Source organism: Emydura macquarii, unplaced genomic scaffold, assembly GCF_026122565.2.
Source record: "Emydura macquarii macquarii isolate MOO-44397 ecotype Brisbane River unplaced genomic scaffold, CSIRO-AGI_Emac_v2 contig_799, whole genome shotgun sequence".
NCBI classification, from domain to species: Eukaryota; Metazoa; Chordata; order Testudines; family Chelidae; genus Emydura; species Emydura macquarii.
The window spans coordinates 789,905-804,601 of record NW_027130936.1 but is presented as its reverse complement, the minus strand read 5'-3'; positions in this window follow the sequence as shown (position 1 = coordinate 804,601).

Below are 14,697 nucleotides of genomic sequence, written 5' to 3'. Positions count from 1 at the left end.
GCTACATCTCTCGGATTACCCCAAGAGATGGAGCCATGCCAATGTAAATTCCCAGTGTAGACCACCCTGACTAGTATATAATTACTTGGGTAATCCTGCTTACCCTTCTAAAATACTGGCATAACTTTGACACAACAAGCAGACACGCTAGTGTTATGGCCCATTACAACAACTCACAACATACTTTGCTGCCTACTAACCCTTCATTGTCCTACGACTGCAGAGGTGTTAATTGCCCACTCAGTTTAAATGGTTTCCTCAACATGTGTGAACCCCTTATGCTTAACCATCTGTCCCACCTCATATTTAGCTTGTACACCCTGGTTTCCTTCTCCAGACCTAAGGAAAAGCTCTGTGTAGCTCAAAAACTTGTCTCTTCCACTGACAGAAGTTGGTCCAATAAAAGTTATTACCTCACCCACCTTGTCATTCACAACATAATATTGGCATGTATCTACACAAGTAGAACGAAGGCTATTCTGTTTAAAAAACATATCACTCGTCGCCACCACTACTTGAGTTACAGAAAAGTCTCCATTAGCTTCTGGTCATATTAGGTTTTACCTCTTCAGAAAGCCTCCAGCCACTTGATGGCAACATAACTGTTTGTATCCATTTTGTGGCTGCTTTCTAGCAAGCAAGTTTACTGACAGGAACCTTGGAAACAGCAAAAATTAATTAGCTATTGCATATTATTCAGGAAAGCACATTTTGTTCTCGTAACATGCATATTCACCTTGGTTCTAAGAGTCACGCCTCATTGGGTGAGCTTGACTTGCAACTGATCATTCTTATTTTCTGCCCAGCCCTGTGCAAACTTATTCTCCCAGCTCTGGCTGTAGAGTGTATGTGCTTTTCAGAGTTTATATGAAACTGAACAATGGGTTTTGACCAGCTCATAAACCCCTCAGCCTGATGACACTCAGGTCCATTCACAGATGGCCTCCAAGCAAGCTCCAGGTTTACAGCAGAACCCCTCCCCGAACCCACCACACACACACGTATGTACAGTACATACGTTAGGACCCATGAGGATGCTTGCTTATGGACTGAAATTGAGCACTCAACTCCCTGATGAAGATCAATCAGAAGGGGACATGATTAAAACATTGAAAATATTGAGGGTAACTCAGGAATGTCTAATAACCCTTTCTGTTAAGATTAAGAATAAGATAGTGAAGGAAATCGAGAGGTGGGAAATTCAAAACTGATAAGAGGCAATACTTCGTCACCCAATGCATGGGTAGCGTGTGGATCTCTGTGTGAAAAAGTGTCATTGAGGCCAAGAGCTTTGCAGCTTTCCTAAAGGGATTGGAAGTTCATCTGGATGACAAGAATCTCCAGTTAAAATAGTAAATATGACAAAAACAAACAGCTTTGGAAGGGATCTAAGCCCTCCTGCTTTTAAAGCACAAGAAGAGTGCTAGTGATGGACATACACTGAATATCCAGCCAGACCACTTCAAAGACCTAGTTAGAAATGGATTCTTTGGGATTTCCCATGATGACGATGAACCCACAACCTCCCACCACAGGGTTTCTTGCACCTGCCTCCGAACATCTGGGGCTGGCCTCTTTCAGTGATAGAACATCAGATAAGGTTGACCACAGGCCTGATCCAGTGTGGCAAGTCTATGTTCCTCGTCACATGTTCAGGTATCCATTTGTCTAGACAAAATGGATACATCCTCAACAGCAAATGTATGGATGTCACATTTTGGACCCATGCTGAGATGCTGTGTTTGAAAACGCACCCTTCCTGATAGCAAAACATGCCAGAAATAGAACCCAGGCCCTAGCCACTGGGCCACACTGTCTGTCTCAACACAGCATAAGTGTTCTGCACTTCAACTCAACTCTCCAGGGGCTGCGTTGCTGTTATTGTTGCGCACCGTAATTGTACATTTCACTCGTTTGAACGGGTTGGGAATGAATTTGCAGTTTACAAGCTTACTGCCCAGCACTGGGGTAATTAAATATTTATCATTTCATCCATTTATAAGGCTTCTAAATGCTGCACAGTGAACCTTCACAAACCATCCCAATCAAAGTGAAGAACTGCCCCGTCCCCCAGCCAGCCAGACCCAAGGAATCTGCCCAATGACAACTCGCTAGCTCTAAGGCAGGTGAGCTCCAAGGGAAATACAAACCAATAAGGGGTAATATATAAAGATCAAGTGAAGAATGCAAGGACAGATCCGCAGCAGGGCATGGCTATACTGAAGGCAGCACAGCTATGACAGACTTGCACCATTGGGGATCTAATCCATTGCTGGCAGAATGGGGGGAAGAAGGCACTCAGGTAAGGACTGCAGGGCTGGATTCCCCAGTTGTGCTTTACACCTGTCTGGTAATGCATAACAGCTGTAAACATGGCTGCAGCTGGGCTGGTGCCGCTTTGCAGCGCTGGAAAGATGCAACACAACCAGATTGTATCAGAATCTGGGCCTGAATTTACAACAACAACAACAGAGGGTGGGAAGTAGTTGTGGAAATGTAACTCTGAAAGGAAAAGTCAAAACATTTAAAATTGACCAAAGGAAATGTCTTTTCACACACCCCATATAATTAACCTGTGGAACTCACAGGTGCAGGTTATGACTGATGCCCTGTGTTTTCTGTCTTCAAAGAAATGATGAGACAGTTAGATGAATCAGCCTCACTAGCTTGGATCAAGCTAAGTAGAGCTGCTGATCTTTATGCTTCAGGCCATAACTTGACCACAGGCTAGGGTCAGGAGGGAATTTAGCCCTCTATGAATATTGGGCCTTGTCTTTAGTGAGGCTGGCCAGCCATTGATGTAGTTGCACCTGTGCAAGTCCCAAGTGTGGACAGGGAGAGCGGCGCTTTGCACTGGGGGAGCTAAGCCTGGTCCCAAGCGAGGATGAGCAATCCTGGATCTGCTTGTCTGCAACAAGGGCTCGCACTAGTACATATACAGCCAATCCTGGGGCCTGATTGCTGGAACAAGGGCAAACTTCTGAAGAAGGCAAGATCCTACTCACTGCGACGTGCTACGGAATGTCCAGGTCATCCTTGGTCATTAGCTACATCGAGAAGCAGAAATTTGGACAATATGGACCTATCCATTCAAGGTTGTCTCAAGGTCACACCACAAGGGGATGGAGACAGGAACCTCACTGACCTCATACTTCATTCTCTGGAGGACAGCAGTCCTGTCACCTGCTCCTGGTGCATGGGTGCCTTCTAGTTCTCTCTCCTAGCAAGTCCACCCCCTTCTGTGAGGGGTGGAGGGGGTTGTAAAAACAGTCCAAACAAACAAGAAAAAAGTTTCAAGGCTCACCAGGAGCCAGGCCACCTCCCTCACACCAAGGAGGGATGCAGTCTTTCAGGCTCTGCAGGCAGGCACAGCGCCCCTATGGGAAAAGGCCATCACTTAGCCCTGGGGATTTCAACAGCAGAAACAAACTAGCTCCTCTTCTGTCCTCAGATGCGTCACACTGGCAGTGCCCTCAAGCTGTTCCTGAGAAAGTAACACATTCAGACTGGAAACGAGGTTTGACAGTCAGCGTAATTAACCATCGGAACAACGGCCCAAAGGTCGTGGTGGCTTCTCCAATTCCAGCAATTTTCAAACCAAGGGTGGATGTTTTTCTAAGATGTTCTAGGGATTATTGGGGGCGGGTTTGGGGCCTGTGTTATACAGGAGGTCAGACTAAATGATCATAGAGGTCTCTTCTGCCCACGGGATTTCTGAAACCCAGAATCTCTCCAGACTTGTCTCCAGGTGACTTATCTCATTTCTTGCCACTTTCACAGGGTTTTTTTTTTTCCCCTGTGAAAAGGCTTTTTCCAGCCGGAAATGTGAATGTCTCAGATCAGCTGCCCCAGCCTTAGTGGCACTGGGAAGCTTTTAAGCAGCAAAGCAACTGATGAAAGCTGGGCCCTCGGGCAGAGCTCTAATGAGCTTCTTTTCCCCTGACATCAGCAACCTATTTTTCAAAACACAGCCCCAGGCAGCCTGCATCCAGTCTTAGCATGGCGCCGAAGAGACCAGCAGGCCACCACTGCAGCATCGACCTGGGATGTCAGAGCACCAGGATGATCCGCAGAACTGCCAGGTGAATGTGGAGCTGTCGATGCAAATACAAGCTTTCTGGACTGGTTCTTACATAGAAAATAGTTCTGCTGCTGGTCATATTTCTGCCTGAGCCCCTTCCTCCCGCACGTCTGGAGATTTTGGTTACTTGAACATTGTGGGCCAAATCCTCAGTGGGTGTAAATTGGTGTTGCTCCATCAAATTAAAGGGGATATATGCCAAATTACACCACTGAGAACCATGGCTTAGAATCCGTATGTTTGTTGTTAGCCAGTCAAATGACTTGCAGGGGTCACCAATAAACATCATCATTCGCCAGTGCTTGTCAGCTCACAGTATATGGGGCCACCACATTGTGTCCCTAGAAACAGAGCTGTGCTAACTGTCAGGAAGGGGTGGATTTCACATCTGAGCTGGCTCCATTCTGCCTCCCCCCCCCCCCCAGTGTGTCTCTGCTCTCATACGGATGGATCATCTCTAAGAGGGCATCTATCTTTAAGCTGGGAGGTGTGATTCCAGCTCAGACAGGCACACCCACATTTGCTGTGCTCAAGCTAGCCCGGAAAATGGCAGCATGTCCATGACAGCATGGACAGCATTTCGGTCAACATTTCCCCCTGGTATGTACTCCCCCGGCCAGCCACCGCCCAGGCCGCTGCGGACAAACTATTTCTAGGCACTTGCTTAAGCACAGCTAGCATGGGCATGTCCACATGAGCTGGGAATCACACCTCCCAGATCAAATGTAGACCTGTCCTAAGAAGGGCAAGGGGAGTTTGCTCCCTCAGGCCCTCTCGGTAGAGCTGATCAGAAGTTTTTGACAAAATTATTTTTGGGGGTAAGAAAACATCAGATCATTGAAGCCAAACCTGTTGGTCGGAAAGGGCCGGTTTTGACAAATCTCACACTTGGAGACAAGTTTTGAGGGGGAAAATAAGTTTTGAAAATTGTCATAATGTCCTGTTTTGACATTTTCAAAATGAAAGTTTTGTCTTTCGATTCAAAATAACTAATGTTTCTGAACAAAAAGTCAATTTCTTTTTTAAAAAGTTAAAAAAATTTAAAAGGTCAAAATGAAAAAGGAACCCTTTCAATGATCAAAATGTAATGTTTCGATTGACCTGATCCAAACATTTTTTTGGCTTAAATCGTGAAATGTGAAAATTTTTGAGATTTCCAATCTTCACCCTGATTGGCATGGGAAAATGTTTCAAAATCATAAAAACTTCCACTGGATGAGGACAACTGTTTCCCACCCAACTCTACAGCTCAGCCCTTGGCCGCTCTGCTGAGACTCCTACTGGAAGCGGCAGCTCTGGTGCTGTAGACACTTGCCCAATCAAGAGCAGACAGAGACAGTTTCATTTCAGACAAGCCACCATAGTGAATTTCTGTCTCTGTCTTCAGATTTTGGCTTGTGCAAACCTTGGTGCTTTCCTCACCCAGGTCAGAGAGGCATTGAAGCAACAGGGGCAGATGGATCAGAGGTGCTGTAACGTCTCTGGAAACCTAGACAAATTGGAGGATTGGGCCAAAAGAAATCTGATGAGGTTCAACAAGGAGAAGTGCAGAGTCCTGCACGTAGGACGGAAGAATCCCATGCACAGCTACAGACTGGGGACCGACTGGCTAGGCAGCAGTTCTGCAGAAAAGGACCTGGGGGTTACAGTGGACAAGAAGCTGGATATGAGTCAGTAGTGTGCCCTGGTTGCCAAGAAGGCTAATAGCATAATGGGCTGCATTAGTAGGAGCATTGCCAGCAGATGGAGGGAAGTGATTATTCCCCTCTATTCGGCATTGGTGAGACCACATTTGGAGTATTGTGTCCAGTTTTGGGCCCCCCACTACAGGAAGGATGTGGAGAAATTGGAGAAAGCCCAGCGGAGGGCAACAAAAATTATTAGGGGGCTGGATCACATGACTTATGAGGAGAGGCTGAGGAAACTGGGCTTATTTAGTCTGCAGAAGAGAAGAATGAGGGGGGATTTGATAGCAGCCTTCATCTACCTGAAGGGGGTTCCAGGGAGGATGGAGCTAGGCTGTTCTCGGTGGTGGCAGGTGACAGAACTAGGAGCAATGGTTTCAAGTTGCAGTGGGAAGGTCTAGGTTGGATATTAGGAAAAGCTTTTTCCCTAGGAGGGTGGTGAAGCACTGGAATGGGTTACCTAGGGAGGTAGGGGAATCTTCATCTTTAGAGGTTTTTAAGGCCCGGCTTGACAAAGCCCTGGCTGGGATGATTTTGCCAGGGTTGGTCCTGCTTTGAGCAGGGGTTGGGACTAGATACCTCCTGGGGTCCCTTCTAATCCTCATCGTTTCTGATTCTATGAACCCTTCTGAAAGATAGAGGAGTCAGAGGTTGCGGAACATTTAGGCTGGGATCCTACATTGCAGCTTCCCAGGAAAAGCGTCCCTAGAGCCACAGTGTAGCACGTATTCCAGCTATGCAAAGCCAACATGGTGCTTCCATCCGGTCTGTGCGCTAACATAGGGGTGCGGGCAGTTATGGCTACGACTGCTTTACACCAATGCATCCCTTGGCTGTTCTATCAACCCACTGGTAGCTGGCGTAATTTAAAACGACCTCATTTCCCACTCCCTGCCCCTTCTTGATGTGCCCCGTGCCCTCCTTGGTCAGAGAACTGGGTCATAGGTGTTTATAAAAGCTGTTTGGGAAACATACGTTCTTTTATGCCTCCAAACCTAGAGAGAAAGGGAGAGCTAGCGATGGAAGGTGTGTGCACGGGGCTCGGGTGACTTGGCAGGGCTCTCTGCAGAGCGATACTGAGAACTGAACCAGCAGAGGTGCTGCAGGTCAGGACTGAGGGGTATTAGCAGCATTAGCTGCGTGGGACCAGCGTTAGAACCGCAGAGAGCTGTCGCTCTAGATCGAGATGATTTGATACAGCCACGTGGGAATCTGAAATTAGAAGGGCAGGGGGCCAGGCTGCTGGCCAGGCCTGAAAGCTATTAGCAGAGCTCTGTGGAGAACGCTTGGACATCACCAGTGCTGCTTGCCTGCGTTCCAGAGAAGCCCTAGCCTGCAAGTGTAGGTAGCACATCAGGCCAGTGCTGACTCAGTGAGAACAGCATTGTCTGGATCTCACCAACATAACTGACAGCTAGAACTTTTCCTCTCTTTCCTGCTTGAGTTCTCTGATCTGCTCTGCCCCAAACACTAGCACACCTCCTCTGCAAAGCAGTGTGTGTGTGTGTGTGTGTGTACACACGCACCAGGAGGCATTCAGCGATCAAGCCATCTAGATCACACATTACCATCAACCTCGCTAGCAAGAACTGATGGGTGTGAGGAGCACCCGGCCAGCTAGTGACTCCCCAGCCGGCTCAGGGAAGAGTGGAGATTTTCCGCTCCCACCGTCATGCCAGTGTCACAGCTAATCACTGCATGCATTTCTTTTCCATTAGGCAGAATTACTGAACATTAAATAATGTGTGGCAAAGTGCAGAGAAGCAGATGGCTTAGCGGTGGTTGAGTGGCCCTGCTAGTCGCATACATTCTAGTAATGGGATAGAAGGAGGCAGGAAAATGGTCTCATTAGAGGACTCTCTTTCTCAAACTACCACTGAAGTAGCGGTGTCAGTGTAGACGTCATGTAATTGCAGGGAAATGTACCGTGCTGCCTGGCAGGCAGGGCATTCAGTGCTGGTGAAAGGTGCCAGGCTGACAGCCCTGGAGAACGAAGGTGCTATTTATCCACACAGTCTAGACAGAGGAAGGATGGTTCGGTGGCTAGGATGCCACTCCAGAGACTTTGCTTCAATTCCTTTCTATGCCACAGACTTCCCGTCTGACCTTGGGCAAGTCACGCTGTGTCTGTCTACATTGCAGTAGACACCTGCGCCTGGCCCATGCAGCTCAATCGGGCTCACAGGCCTGTTTCATTGTAGTGCAAACTTCTGGGCTTGAGGTCTAGGAACCTGTGAGGTGAGAGGGTCCCAGAGCTTGGCTCAGAAGACTTCAATGCAATGAAACAGTCCTGCAGCCTGCACCCCGCAAACCCGAGTCAGCTGGTACGGGCTGGCCACTGGTTTCAACAGCAGTGTCGACATAGCCATAGTCTCTCTGTGTTCACAGCAGGGGCAGCGCAGGTTTCCCATTGACAGCCCTCAGCCCTGCCCGCTACAGGCGAGAAGGGAGTTAATCTTCAGGGCCTCTTGGCTCTGGGTGCCACGTGTAAAGGGGAGGGGGTGACTTCATCGTGCCTAACTTCACCCCAGCTCAAGCAGCCTGGGTTGGCAATTCAGACACAAATAGGACTCCTGTGCGGCTCAGGAGAGAGGATCTGTGTGGTTACGCTGTAGCTATACTTCCTCGCACATGGCTTTATCCAGCACTCAGATGTTAACAACGCTCTTCTGTTCTAATCAGTTGCTGAGGCCTGATGCAAACAACACTCAGAGAAGTCAATGGGCTCTGGGTTGAGTTTTTCTATCTTCCCGCCCAGCACTGTGGTATCTGAGCACCTCTTTGTCATAACTGCATCAACCTCATGCTGACCTTAGGTGAGTTCTGCCCTCCATGTGTAGCATTAGGTGCTGCCTGTGTCGTAGTCTGAGCTGGTAGTGTAAATCCTACATCCCCAACCACAGCCTTTACAGTAACAAGGGGGTCTTGTTTTCCATCTACAATGCATGGTGCTGTGAACAATCCACTAGCACTGTGACAGCCCCCTTCATCTGCATATCTCAAGCAGCTGGCAAGTGCTTTCACATCCATTTCACAAACGGGCAATCTGAAGTGCACCGAGGTGAAATAATCTGTCCAAGGACACAGGGCCGCTCAGTTGTAGCACTGGGAAGAGACCCCAGGGTTCTCGAGTCCCCAGCGCCAGCTCTGGTCACTAAACCACGCTCCCTGCTGCTTTACATTCAGTTCACCAATACAAGCATCATAGGCGGAGCTTTGTCATGGGATAGCTAACTCTTCAGACTAGCCAGAGGTATCCTCCAAAGACCTGGCTTACAGCCATACACATCAGGTACCGAACGCTGCCGCTTTATCCATCCACTTCTGGGACATCACTGCATTGTCCCAGAGCGTCTAGCACTCAGTGACACGCCCAGCGGCCCTACTTCCACAGACCAGCTTTCAGGAATGCTCTTCCATGCAGCGAGATGGCAGGGCCTCATGAATAGGCTGCTGGCTTGCAGCTCAGGGGATGTGGCTTCAAGTCCTGGCTGAGTTTCAGACCTCATCAGCTGCCCTGTGCTTTAATCCCCCTTTGTAAAGTGGGCATAATACAGCCTGCCTTACAGGGTGATGCGAGGACAAAATCTGTGAATGACTGGGAGGTGCTCAGGTGCTATGGCGATGAAAGTGTTTGGTGTACATAAAGAACGACACCACCCGAGCCCTACCGAATGGAAGGGCAGGGACAGTTAACTGAGCTCCCTTCCTACCACAGGACATGGTGCTATTGTGTTTAGAGCTGCCATACTACGGGCATAGGTACACTTGAAGCAGGGGCTGTGATTCCTCGAGCTAGGAATCACACCTCTGGCTTAAAGCAGAGACATACCTTAGATCTTTCTTTCAAAACTAGTTCTACACACACCCAAGGGAATAGAGATAGCAAGACAAAAGAAAAAGCAGCTGCCAAAGCATTCTTCAGGGGAGAGCAGATGAAAGGGTTAGTGGTTTACGTCCTTTCAAACCTACCTATGCCTGGAAGTGACAGGGGGCTGGTTTTGGCTTTTGTCCGTCTTTTCAAAATTTGCCAGAGCAGAGAAAGAAATGCTGAGCTCTGCTATCCCTTCTCTCTGAACTTTGCTGGAATACGGACAGGCATGTTCTGAACTCCCCCTTCATCTTCTCCTCCAATGCCATCATTCAGTCAGATCAGAGCAGCATATGCAGCCTTGATGAGGGACGCAGTGTCCCTTCCCACTGCCAGCAGAAGGACCCTGTGGATTGTCAGATTGATATGATGCAGGTCTAGGAACAAGGGGGTACAGGGAGACCTCCCTTTCTGCTGTAAATAAAGTTTGTGGTTGAGATTTCTTAAAACAGCCCCTGGGATGCAGACACTCACTCATTTTAACGGGAACTGGGCATCTTTTAATACATCAGCCTGTGTGTCTTCCTCCCCTCTCCTGATTGATAGGATGGGAAATAATTCACGATGTTTGTATTTCTTCCCTCCTTAGCCCTCACCCCGACCCTTCTATACTGTAAAGGGGGTGCTGCGCTGGGTGGGGAGAGGCTGCACTCTGTAGAAATGGCAGGAGGGATCCATGGACCAAATTTTAAACTGACCTACATGCCGGGTATATTCCCCCAGGTTATAAAGAGGTTTGGAAGAATTCAAGTGTTACCAGTAAACATCCTTTTCACTGCACATGCACAAACCAATGAAAACCTTTTCCCATCCATAATAACGGAAACGTACCAATCGACAAAGTAAGAAAAATGCTGCCTGAGAACTCCTAGTGTTTGATTTAAGTCTAGTTACGTTGTATATTTGCCCATGTGACCTTGACAGTTGGTGTCTGAATGGTTTGTAAAAGCTCTAACGTTCTGCGTCTCAGTGCCCACTGCCAAATAATCACAGCCTGGCCCCACTTCTTGTCTGACCCACCAAGTTCCCACAACTGTGAACATTTAAATAGATAAAAATCTTAAAACATACTTAAAACCAAACATCAGCATCTGTCAAAATTATAAAAGCATAAAAATCAAATTCTGCCAAGCCGAATTATGAACCAGTCCAGACAGACCTTCCTAATCAGGGTGCTCCCCCATTGCCCCCAAGGGTCTCCTTTATTAACAAGAGCCACAGACATAAGTAGGCACTCACTCACCGACCTGGGATCAGATGCAGCCCAGTCAGTGGTTGCTCCTCGTCAGTCCGTCCTGAGCAGGCGTCCCCAGCTCTCCTCTCTGAAGTCCCCTCTCCAAGCAGGCCCTGTTCCCTTCCTCAGGCTTTCGGGAGCTCAGCAGACCAGCCATTCCCTGCTGACATCTCCCCTCCTGGTCCCTTTCTTCCAGCTCATCCTGAATTGGTGGGGTGAGAGGTGCCTTGCCCACCCTCTCTGCACAGCTTCTGACCCCAGGTCCTTGAAGAAACCGTGATAGGATTTCCTCCCAAACACTTCTTACTCCCAGGATTGCTTCTTCTCTCCCAATACCTCCCAGGTCCATGTGTATATAGCGGAACCTTTACAACTCTTAAAGGGTCATGCCACATGATGGGGTGGGCTGACCATTAGGCTCCTGTAGAAGATCCCCTGTAGGGGGCGGCGCCCATGGCTGTCCCTCAGTGTCATTCTCTGCGGGAGGCCACACCTCCGGGCACCTACGCCCTTTGGGGAGTCCAATTTAAAGGGGCCTCCTCTGGCCATTAGTAGGGTGAGTCTTGGGTTCAGGCTGCTCCTTCGTGGTAATGGTCTCTCACCCTCACAGGCGGGCAAACAGTCTATGGCCCGGCCCTCAGCCAGGGGCGGGTCACCAGCGGGAAAAGCAGTTTCTAGCCCCTGAGAGGCGAGGAACCAGTCTCAGGTCTAGCCCTTTGGCAGGGCAGGCCAGCAAACACAGTCCTGAGCCCTGGGCAGGGCTAGTAAGCAGTCTATAGCCCGAGAGGGCGAGGAAATGGTCCCAAGTCCGGCCCGTAGGCAGGGCGGGGCAGGCAGCAAGGGCAGGCTCTGGCCCTCAATGGGCGTTCACCCCTAGGTCGGGGTAGGCAGGGGGACACCCGTCTCCACTGCGTCCCAGCCCAGGGCCCTGGCAGTGAGGGGGTGTCCCGTCACTGGGTCAGCGGGGCTCCGGCCGAAACACGCTGACTCACAGCGAGTGTCAGCTCAGCCGCACCGTAGTCGGCTTCCCTGGCTTCTTCCTCCCACCCTCTGCATAGAGTACCTGCTCTCCTGAGCCGTACCCTGGTTCCTCGTCGCTTGACAGCAGGTCCGGGAACTGTCCTGGAACTGTCCGGGGTCCTCTGCAGAGGGCAGTTCCTCTAGGTCCCAGGGTCCATGTGTCCCTGCTGGCTCACCGGGGGTGGGCAGCTCCTCATGGCCCCAGGCAGTAGGCAGCTCTAGCAGCCTCTCCTCCGGGTCATATCATCTGGGGGTCTCCTCCGGCTCAGACAGCTCCTCCAGATCCTCAGGGCCCCACCCAGTGGGTAGCTCCAGCAGCCTCTTCTCCGTGGTCAGGTGTGGCCGTACGCTCGGGCCCCAAGGGAGAGACGTCCTTCTCCCTCGACCGCCTGTTTCTGACTGAGCGGGCAGGCCTGGCTTTTATAGGCCTAGCCCCGCCCACCTGCTTCCGGTCAGGTGCTGCAGTTCTGGGTTCCAACCCCCAGGGGGGGTCGGCTCTCCCTCGGTGTCAATCTCTGAGGGAAGCCACACCTCCCGGCTACAGCTCCACTACCCTTAAGGGAACACTACCCCATCACACCCATGACATGTTCCCCCCTCGCTGCCCAACCCACAGATGATGAGAGCCTGCTGCAGCTCCAGGTGAGTCCTGCAGCTCAAGGTGTTTTAGCTCCACTTCAATCGCTGGCCATGACCAAGATGGTGATCGCGACATAAACCCGGGCAGGTTTTGGCCTAAGGACTCATTCTCAGCATTAGCTCAGATTACAAGATCCCACCCAATCTGGGAGCTGAAGTTCAAATTGTCAACGCCTGAGATCCTGACTCAAATCAGATATACATAGCTGTTCCTTAGCGCCCTCTCATTCGGAATAGCTTTCAGATGATGATGCATGAGAAGGAGTACACACGCCACCTACCTGTCAGGGCCCAGGTCAAGTTTATAAGGTTGGTAGTTAGTAAAAAGAAACCTGCATGTAAACTTGGGCCAAAATCTGTTTGGGCTTACACCCCTCTGGGCTTCTGCCACCCAGGACAATTAGCTCCTTTTCCATCTCCTCCATGATCTCCATCATTTGATGAAGTGGACAAGCTGGACCATTCCCTCTGTCCCAGGCTCCTCTTTCCTAGCGCAGAATTGTCTTGTGCTGTATCCATTGCTTGTGATGGTTTCTTTTCATCAGTTTGTCCCGAATGCAGGGAAATCACACAGAGATTGTGCATACCAGTGATCTTACACAATTTATTTGTGTAAAGCAGCAAGTCAATCAATAAAGAGATTCCGCTTGCAGCAGATAATAGACAAAGGACAGCATTTCCAATAACACCAGCAATAAAACCTGAAAGTTCATACAGTCTCCCATTTAGATGGGTAGTGGAGCAAAAATCCTTGCATGCATCATTGCTTTTATTCTCTTTTATGGAGAAAGACCTAAAAAAGATCCATGAAAATATCAGATGAGCCCACCTTACATATTTATTAGCAGTATAACAGTATCAATTATAGGTCTCATTACCAGCTATTATTTATAATGCAGTAGCCACAAGCAGCATAGGCCCCATTGAGCTAGGCACTGCCCAAACACATAGTGAGAGACAGTCCCTGTCTCAAAGAACTTGCAATATAAATAGACTAATGGTGGAAAGGAAAATAGGTAAAGTGACTTGCCCAAGGTCACCCACCAACTCAGTGGCAAAGTCAGGAACAAAACCCATGTCACCTGACTCCAGTCCAGTGCTCTATCCACTGGATCCTACTGCAAATAAAGTTATAGCAGCGTCTGTTGAGTGCTTTGGAAACGTTAATATGAAATTAATGAACTGTGCACATTGTTTATGGCATTATCAGAACTCTTTGTTCGTTTACTGGAGGAGTGTTCAGTTCCCACCCCCTGGAGAATTTTGCTGAGTTTTTAGATTTTGGGGAAATCTCTCTTTTCATTCCTTTGCTTGTTGATGCACATTTCACAACAATTCTCCTTTTCTATTCAAAAAGAGGGGAAAAGAAGTTTTTAAAAGATCCAGACTCCTGACAATAATTTGCACTAATTCTACACATCACTTTTCACCTGCACATCTTAAAGCCCATCACAAAGGTAGGTACTCTAATTCCCATTTTCAGATGAGCAAACTGAGGCAGAAAGAGGGGCAGTGAGTTCCTGGGAGCCACACAATCAGCCAGCAGCAGAGGTGGGACTAAAACCCAGCTCACCTGACTCTCACTTTGGTACCATGCATTAAGCTTCTCCTGAACACTCTCCTGTTTGCAACACTCTCCTGAAAGGGTCCAGTTTTGGGGTGCTTTCCTCATGGCCTCCCATAGGGGAAATATTCCCCAGTATGAAGGGGCTAACTTACTTCAGCCATTCCCTTTCTGAGTGCATCTGTGCCGGGTTGGTCACAATGCAATCCCTTTGCTAGGAACATAGGACTGGAAGGGACATCCTCGGGAATCAAATCAAGTCCAGCTATCGCAGGCAACCCCATTCATAAACATATCCTAAACTGGGAATTCCCTAGGGAGCAACAGAACATGAGCTGCCAGTGTGACACTGTGGTCAAAAGGACTAATGTGATCCTAGGATGCATAGACAGGGGATTCTTGGGTAAGAGCAGAGAGGTTATCTTACTTTTGTATTAGACACTGGTGTGATTGCTGTTGGAATACTGTGTCTAGTTCTGGTGCCCACAATTCAAGAAGGATGTTGATGAACTGTAGAGGGTTCAGAGAAGAGCCACGAGAATGATTAAGGGATTAGAAACCATGCCCTATAGTGAAAGACTCAAGGAACTCAATCTATTTAGC